Source organism: Asparagus officinalis, chromosome 1 (assembly GCF_001876935.1).
Source record: "Asparagus officinalis chromosome 1, Aspof.V1, whole genome shotgun sequence".
Lineage (NCBI taxonomy): Eukaryota > Viridiplantae > Streptophyta > Magnoliopsida > Asparagales > Asparagaceae > Asparagus > Asparagus officinalis.
Genome location: NC_033794.1, coordinates 31,169,465 through 31,179,566, shown reverse-complemented (window position 1 = coordinate 31,179,566; position 10,102 = coordinate 31,169,465).

Here is a 10,102-nt window from a genome sequence, read left to right as displayed (position 1 = left end):
ACTAGCCACTGCCGTGAGTGAAAGAGAGAAAGGAAAATTTCCAAGTCAACCTGTTGCAAACCCTAAAGATAATAGATCCAGTTCATCCCATCCAGCTCATGTGAATGCAGTTCACACACTGCGATCAGGAAAAAAAATAGACAACCAAGTTAGAATGCCACCAGATCAAACCCCTTCTCCCATCCAACACACTCCTTCCAACGAAGCAATTCCTTCCGATGACCAAAATGCTGAACTTGAGATTGAGCCTGATCTAGATAGGTATAGGCCCGTTGCCTCCTTTCCAGATAGACTCAAACCTAGGAAAAACTCCCCGCAGGTTGAGAAAATCCTAGAAACGTTTAAACAGGTCAAGATCAACATCCCTCTCCTAGATGTAATCGAACAAATCCCTTCTTATGCAAAGTTCTTGAAGGACTTATGCACGAAGAAAAGAACCACCAATGTCCCCAAGAAAGTCTTCTTAGCTGCCAACCTCAGTGAAATTTTTTCGAAACCAATGCCGTTAAAATATAAGGACCCTGGTTGTCCCACAATTCCATGGGTCATAGGTAACACTCACATTGATAAGGCACTTCCAGACTTGGGAGCCAGCGTCAACCTCCTTCCTTATTCAGTCTATCAACAACTAGGTGTAGGAGAACTTAAACCGACAAGATGTACTCTACAGTTAGTTGATAAATCTGTAAAAATTCCCAAAGGAGAGGTAGAGGATGTTCTGATCAAGGTTGGAGAGTTTATTTTCCCTGTTGATTTTATTGTCTTGGAAACGCAGCCCGTTTCTAATCTCAAAAGTCAAATCCCCGTCATTCTAGGAAGACCGTTCTTAGCCACCTTAAATGCTTTGATAAATTGTAGAACCGGTCAGATGAAACTATTTTTTGGGAATATGACTGTTGACCTCAATATTTTTAACTTAGGGAGACAGCCTAGTGATCCACCTGATGAACTCATGGAAGTGAATTTCATTCAAGGAATATCCAGTGAACAACAAGAGGGAGAGTGTGAGTCTGATACAAATGCATCTGATTTAATGATTGAGGAGCTTTCCGATGACGAACTAGAGATAGAACCGCTGGCCAATCATGTTTTTGCTGTTGGCTGGCAACGAGAACCTTTAGAGATAGAACCCCGAGTCCAGCTTCGCCCATCTGTGGAGGAACCCCCTAAGTTAGAGCTCAAACCTCTACCAGAAAATCTAGAGTATGCCTACTTAGGGGAGAACGAGTCTTTACTAGTTATCATTTCTTCTGATTTGACTACCGGTCAAAAGGAAGCTCTCTTAGATGTTTTAAGAGAGAATAGGGAAGCCATTGGATGGACCATGGCTGATATCAAAGGAATTAGTCCAACTATTGTTCAACACCGAATCCATTTGATAGATGATGCCAAACCTACTAGAGATCCTCAACGTAGGTTAAACCCAGTGATGAAAGAAGCCGTTAGGAAAGACATTCTAAAATATCTCGTTCATGGGATCATTTATCCCATTTCTGATAGTTCATGGGTGAGTCCGGTCCAAGTTGTTCCAAAGAAATCTGGGATCACCGTGATCCAAAATGAGGCTAATGAGTTGATTCCCACTCGAATCCAAACTGGATGGCGAGTTTGTATTGACTACAGAAAACTCAACTTAGCCACTCGGAAAGATCACTTCCCTCTTCCTTTCATTGACCAAATGTTAGAGCGTTTAGCAGGACACGAGTTCTATTGTTTCCTGGATGGATATTCAGGTTACAATCAAATCCCTATCGCTCCCGAAGATCAGGAGAAAACCACCTTCACTTGCCCGTATGGAACATTCGCTTACCGATGCATGCCTTTTGGATTATGCAACGCATCGGCCACATTCTAACGTTGCATGATCAGTATTTTTTCTGACATAGTAGAGCGATTTCTCAAAATTTTTATGGATGACTTTTCCATCTTTGGTGACACATTTTCCCAATGTTTGCATCATCTTAAACTGGTCCTAGAACGGTGTAGGGAGAAAAATCTGACTCTTAATTAGGAGAAATGTCATTTCATGGTCAAACAAGGCATTATCTTAGGACATGTAGTTTCTAATAGGGGAATCAAAGTGGACAAAGCTAAGGTAGATCTTATTTCCAATCTCCCTCCTCCCAAAACAGTCAAAGATGTCAGATCGTTTCTTGGTCATGCTGGTTTTTACCGACGTTTCATCAAGGATTTCAGCAAAATTGGTAGACCCTTGACCAATCTCTTAGCCAAGGATACATTATTTGTCTTCTCTCCCGATTGCCTCAAAGCTTTTGAATATCTGAAAAAGGAGCTAACCACAGCTCCTATCATTCATGCACCGGACTGGACCTTACCCTTCGAACTGATGTGTGATGCATCTGATTCTGCGATTGGTGCTGTTTTAGGACAACGGTTTGATGGAAAACCGCATGTGATCTACTACGCCAATAGGACTCTGAATGATGCCCAACAAAACTACACTGTCACAAAGAAAGAGTTTTTAGCTGTAGTCTTTGCCTTAGAAAAATTCAGGTCCTACCTCATCGGTTCCTTAACCAAAGTTTTCACAGATCATGCCGCACTAAAGTATCTTTTAACCAAAAAGGATGCTAAAGCACGGCTCATTAGATGGATTCTCCTTCTTCAAGAGTTTGACATTCAAATTCTTGACAGAAGGGGAACAGAGAACCCCGTAGCAGATCACCTCTCTCGACTCCCAAATGTACTAACATCAACCGTTCCGATTAATGAGTATTTCCCTGATGAACAACTCCTACAAATCCAATCTGTCCCATGGTTCGCTGACATTGTCAACTATATAGTCATGAACCAGATCCCTTCTCATTGGTCCAAACCGGATAGATCCCGTTTTCTCTCCCAAGTAAAATATTTTTACTGGGATGATCCATATCTGTTCAAATACTGTCCTGATCAGATCTTTAGGAGGTGTGTTCCCACTAAAGAAACTAGGAGTCTTCTATCATTTTGTCATGAGCAAGCATGTGGGGGCCACTTTGGCTCGAGAAAAATAGCTAAAAAAGTTCTCCAATCTAGGCTGTATTGGCCCACTCTCTTCAAGGATTCATTCGAGTTTTGCAAAACCTATAACCGCTGTCAGCTTTTAGGGAATGTCACTAGAAGAAATATGATGCCCTTACAACCCATCTTATCTGTTGAACTTTTTGATCTGTGGGGTATCGATTTCATGGGACCATTTCCAAATTCCTTTGGAAATGTTTACATTCTAGTAGCCGTTGAATACATGTCAAAATGGGTTGAGGCGGTAGCTTGCAAAACTAATGACAACAAGGTCGTTGTCATGTTTTTGAAAGAGAACATTTTTTCCCGGTTTGGAGTACCTCGAGTAATCATCAGTGACAACGGTATACATTTCTGTAACCGTTCTTTTGAAGCTTTGATGAGGAAATATTCAATCACACACAAATTATCAACTCCTTATCACCCCCAAACCAGTGGACAAGAAGAGGTCACAAACAGGCAGATCAAACAAATCTTAGAAAAAACAGTAAATCATAACAGAAAAGATTGGTCTGTAAAATTATGTGATGCTCTTTGGGCATATAGAACAGCTTTCAAGGCCAATTTGGGGATGTCACCATACAGACTAGTATTCGGGAAAGCTTGCCACCTACCAGTGGAGTTGGAACATCGAGCAATGTGGGCGATAAAATAGTTGAATTTTGATTCAGACTCGGCAGGTAAGAACAGATTTCTCCAAATAAATGAGTTGGAAGAAATTCGAAATGATGCATACATAAACTCAAAAATTTACAAAGAGAAAACCAAAATTTTTCATGATAAATCAATTTTACGAAAAAATTTCTCTCTAGGATAGAAAGTTTTATTGTACAATTCAAAATTGTATCTTTTTCCTGGAAAATTAAGATCAAGATGGACAGGTCTTATTGTACAATTCAAAATTGTATCTTTTTCCTGGAAAATTAAGATCAAGATGGACAGGTCCATTTCTTGTCAAACAAGTTTTTCCACATGGGGCTGTCGAGATAAAAAATCCTAAAATGATAATATTTTTAAAATAAATGGTCAACGTCTGAAACCATTTTTAGAATTTTCTACGCTCAAAGAGGAAGAGGTGTTAAAAACATATATACATATATATTCCTCATTTTTGTAAAAAAAAAGTTGAAAAAAAATTAAATAAAAATATATAAAATATTTTTTTTCTTAGGCCATTTTCTATGGCCCAAACAAAAACATAAAAAAAAATAATATACAATAGGCTGGCCCAAAAATCAGGCCCAAAAGAAAAAGAAAGAAAAAAAATATATATAACAAAAAGAAACCGTGTTTGGGCCGGCTGGCCCAAACACCATGCCTTTGGGCATCGATGCCAGCATCGATGCCGGCATCGATGCCCAAAACCTGCTGCTTTTAAAACCACAGCCCCTAACCCTTTCTTCTTTCCCTTGTTTTCTTCTTTCCACCTCCCCAAATCCAACCCCAAAAACTCCCAAAACCAACCCGAAAAAAACCCACGGATATTGGAGGGCTTCTTCTTCAATTTTTTTTCGGATCTTTGCTTTCTCCACCTCTACACAATTCCAAGGTATAATCTCTATCTTGATCTTGTAATTTCCTTATGAGAATGGGTTCATGGATGAATTGGTGATTGAATCTTGGGTAGTTGTGAATGATTATCATATTTTGTGTTGATTCATGATCAATTTAGTAAATTTAGGGTTTAATTTGGGGATTTGCCAAAACAATTTAGGGGGTTTATGCAAAATCCAAAAATTTCTTAGGGGTTTGAACTTAGAATTCAATTGAGGATATGTTGTTCAAAAATCTGAAAAAAAAAAATTTGGGGTGTTTTGTGCAAAACCGACAAAAATTGGGGTGTTTCATGCAAACCCAAAAATTCTTAGGGTTTTTGTGCAAAAACACATAATTTTGAATATTCAATTGGGTACGTGATTTCAAATTGAATTTTTTTTTGGTGTTTTATGCAAATCCAAAAAAAAATTATTGGGGTTTTTGCAAAAATAAACTTGAATTTGGGGTGTTATGTGCAAACAATTCAATAAAATTTTTTTGGGTGTTTTATGAAAATCCAAAAAAAATTAGGGGGGTTTTTGCAAAAATAAATTTGAATTTGGGGTGTTATGTGCAAACAATTCAATAATTTTTTTTAAGGTTTAGCTTATAATTGAAATATCAACATGTGTATTTCACCGATCAAGTTATCAAAATTTTAACATTTTTGTTCTAAAAGAACAATTTTGAGGAAATTTATTGTCAAAACAAAATTCTGATAACTTGAAATTAACTCATGTTGAACAAAATTCTGATAACTTGAAATTAACTCATGCTAATAATAATAATAATATTCTTACTAATAAAATAAAATACATATATTGGAATTTTTTTTATTAAAATGTTTTTTTCTTCTTCTGTAGATGCCCCCAGAAAGAAATCCAGAGCAAGTTCATCATCTTCTGATCCATCTGATACTGATTTAGATAGACCTACTATTTTAGCTAGAATTGTGGGTCTTAACATTCATTTTGAGAGGGGATTTTAGATGAGTGCATTACATACATATCATTCCACAGTCACCTTGTTAACTGCAGTAGGTCTTAGGAGCATGATGACTAAACCCTTAGAAAAAGCTAACATTTCATTAGTTCATGAGTTCTATTCTGGATGGGAGATTGATCAAGATAGAGAATATTCAGCTTTTTCTATCGTGAGGGGTGTTAGGGTTATTTTCGATCTTTCCACTATCCGTGCTATCCTTGACCTTACAGAACCACCCACTGATGTACCAGATTACTTCTATTTAGCCTCCACTTTACAGCCTGGTATACCAGAATACAATAACATGTCTGCAACCTTGTGTGGGAGGATCTTTACATCTAGTTTCGGTTCAGGAAATCTCAAACCAGAATATAGATTACTTAATCTTTTTCTGAACTTTGATTTGAAACCCACCTCTGCATACTCTGTCATTACCCCACACGATATTCTCCTTCTCTTTTGGATAGCCACTGGTCAGCGATTTGATATAGCGAGGATTATATTTGTATGGATGCGCTCATCAGTGGAGAATGTGTTGGATTGGGTCAGGACACAGTCTGCATCACGTACTCAACTCATTTACCCCTATTTTATCACTAGACTCTGCCATAGATTTCATGTTCCAGTATTCGCAGAGGATAGGTTAGAAGCAGGGAAGAGGTTACTAAATGATCAGACTGTGAGGAGGAGCATTTCAGGGCGAGATCAGTCCGATCCTTCAGGTAGAGAGCCTCCTCAGCACCAGCCAGCTACACATGACCCCACTCGAGAGGAGATGGATACGATGCAGAGTCGCATGGATAGGATGCAGATTCGTATGGACAGGATGCAGAGTCAGATGCATAGGATGCAGCGACATATACACGACATACATGGTCAGATGAGCTACTCCATCGAGACCCTGGCATATTTGGAGAGAGGATGGCAGAGAGAACATGGAGATACAGATGGACCTCCACACCATTTCAGCCAGATGATTTTCCAGGAGAGGATGAGGCAGGACCGAGTTCAGCAGCTGCCGCTGATGATGTGGATGACGATATATTAGGAGATGAGCAGTGAGGGATGTTCTTTTTATTTTTTTTACCCAGTCTTTAATTTTTAATTCGGCATGTACTTATTAAACTGTGATATTTTGGATATTATTTGCCTTGGGGACACTGTAAAGTCTGGGTATGGGGGTGTAAGCTAGTTAGCCTTTGTTTATATTTTGCTAGTTAGTATTTTGTTTCAGTTTTCAGCATTTATCTTTTGTTAGTTAAAAAAAATTAATTGTCACTTGCCAAATTAATAGAGTTAAGTAATAATTGATCTAATTGATAGATTTTAAAACACATATATATATTAAAAAAACTAACCTTATAAAAGAAGAGTGCGAAAAATGGGCACCACCCAAAAAAAATAAATAAATAAAAACTCTTAAATTCAAGGTGATTCTATCTTATAAAGCCTAAGTTGACTGAGTAATTAAGCCCAAGGAGTATTTCTATACTTAATGACCTAAGCCCAATTGGGTTGGGATTCATTGGCCCAAAACTCGTTAAATGGTCACTTAGAAAGCCCGTTAAAATAAAAAACAATCACCAAGAATTAAAGAGTGAGAAAAAAAACTATACATATATATCTATAACACTAACCATTTTTTATATATATTGCTGTTTTGTATATATGGTCTTGAAAAACAATTTTTGATCAAGAGACTTGAAAGTTATTTAAAACAAAGAGAAATTTTTGATCAAGAGACTTGAAAGTTATTTAAAACAAAGAGTTAGCATGTTCTTTTCAAAACTTTTAAATTAAATTTCTAAGATTTGACTTGGTTTTGTATTGCTATAATGAAAAAGATTTTCTAAGGAATTTACATTGGAGTTATATATAAAAACGTTTTCTTGATTATTAACTAGCTTCAATTAGAATGTGTGATAACTGGCTCCAATTAGATTATCTAAAAGTTATCAAGTGAATTTATTATTTACTGACTTATTTAACTTGGCAAGATTGACCGAATTTTGTGGGTATATTCACTGCAAACCCTCACGAGACTACAACTCGTCCACTAGGGTAACCTAGGGGTTTAAAGGCTTGTTGTATGCGCTAAATACAACCGCGATTCCTGCGAAAGTGATTTAGAATTTTATTTTTATTTTCTCTACTAGAGGACTAGCAAAAGTTTAGGTATGGGGGTATTTGATAATCATATTTTATTACAATTTTATACCCTCATTATCTATTTTATATGAATAAATATACTACTAATAATTGCTTTTATCTTTTAATTGCAGGTTAATGAAGAATAAATCTCAAACTCCAATCTCTCAACAAAAACCCGTTGATTAAATGAAGAAATGAAGCAAAGAAGCCCATTGAAAAATCAATTTCCAAATTATCCAAAAGCCTAAAAGAAGAAAAATATCCAAGCCAAAAAGTCAAGCAAAGCCCAAAGTCCAAAGCCCAAAAGCAAACAACAAGGAATTCTGCGGACAGCAAAAGAAGAGAGGCAGGCATCGATGCCCGCATCGATGCCTGTATCGATGCCAGCATTGATACCCCTATCGATGCTGGTATTGATACACTGGGCAGTTAGTTACGAATCTAAGGCTGAAATTTGTTGTTTTTGGATAATATTTCAATCCAATGGCTCTCATTCATTGATGTTTACTATAAATAGGGGTAGAGAGTGAGGGGTTAGAGGGGTGAAAAATTTTGTAATTCTATTTGGAGAGGAGGGCTACTCTTAATTGAGAAGGCCTTCCAAAAATTGTAACTTTTTGTTGCAATTAATAATAATAATTTTTCTCCATTTTAAATTTGTTTTTTTCTCCTCTTTGTTAAATGATAAGGATGGAGATGAAGAGCAATTTGAAGGTTTGCATTTCTTTTGTTTTTCTCTTTTATTTCTTTTTAGTAATTTCTTTATTATTGCTTATTAGTTAGATTTACATTCATGCTTGTAGTGTAGATTTATTTTCTTGTCTTTTTATTTCTTTTTTCACTTTAATTTATAGAGTAGATTTATTTTCTTGCATTTACTTTTTGTAATATATTTTGTAGTTTAGATTTTAATTCTTTGTAGTTAGATTATTTCATGTTCATGTTGGCCTTCTTGTTTTGATGATGTTTAACAAATAATTTACCACTAATGTTGTTTGTCTAGTGTTTGTGCATTCCTATGTTTTGTAGACAAACAACGTTGTTGGAGGATGGATGGAATCGAGCCTTAACGATCATATCAAATGGAGGTTGGCGGAATTGTGGAGTGAAACAACATACAATTCAATTTAAAAATCAAGTTCAAGCTTCATCCGCAAAGTTTACCAAGTCATGCTCATTGAAGACCTTCATCAAGCTTGGGTATATTTAGTATAGGTTTATATTATGTGTGTTTAATACTCTAAGCACAATATCACATACACACACATATATATTTGTGATTTTCGTAACTATAAGTGTTTTTATGCAAATTAAGTTTTGGACTATATTTACATCATAAACAACTTTTATTATGTCCATATAAATATTCCATAAGTTTTCAAAACTTGTTTTGAGTCAAAAATATTAATCACATGTTTTTCATATATACGTCTTTTAGTGCTTTTGCAGAATACAGTGTTTTTCACAAATTATAAATGCAAATTAATAAATTCTTTTTCTAACATGTTTTTTTCATGTTTACAAACATTTTACAAAGTTTCATCAAGTTTGGAATTGATTTATTATGTTTAATGGAATTTACAAAATCATGTTTTCATTCGTGCATGTTCGTGCATGTTTTTACAAAACCGATGAGTTTTCATAAATGGGAAGTGATATTCAAGAAATTCTTTCTTTGACATGTTTATCTATATGTTTAGAAACTTCTCTCTAAATTTTACTATTTTTAGAGTTGATTACTGTGCCTAATTGATTTTACAAAATCGTGTATCACAGCAGATTTTCAGAAACTGTATTTCTATGTTCAAAAATTTATTTCTCTCAACTGGGAAATGATTTTTCATATATTCTTTCTCTAACATGTTTTTATACATGTCTAGAACCTTCCCTCAAAATTTCATAATTTTCTGAGCTGTTTTACTATTTTTAACCGATTTTATAAAATTAGATATACCTGCTACAGTACCGCCGGTCGACCGAAATTTTCCGCCGGTCGACCGAGGAACTCTCTGGATGTCTCCTGAGTTTCTGACCTTGTTCGCGGTCGACCGCGATTTTCATCGGTCGACCGCTGGAGTCCCAACGGCTGTTTTTAGAGCCGTTGCAGATGGTTTTTTGGTCTTTTTGTAAGGGGTTTTGGTCTGAGGTTTTGGAGGCTATAAAAACTCTCTTTGATCTCAGTTTTTAGTGAGCTAAGAAGTTTTTAACAAGGGTTTTAAAAAGGGTTTAAGAGTTTGTTTGAGTTTAGTTTGTGAAGCAAATTTCACAAGAGCAAAGAGGAGATCATCCTTTGGTGTTTGGGCATTCAACTCATCTCTTTCTCACTCTTGACATTTATTGAAGAAGTTTTCTAAACTCAATCTAGCTTTACATTTTATTGTTTGATTATCATTTTATTAAGCTAGTGTTT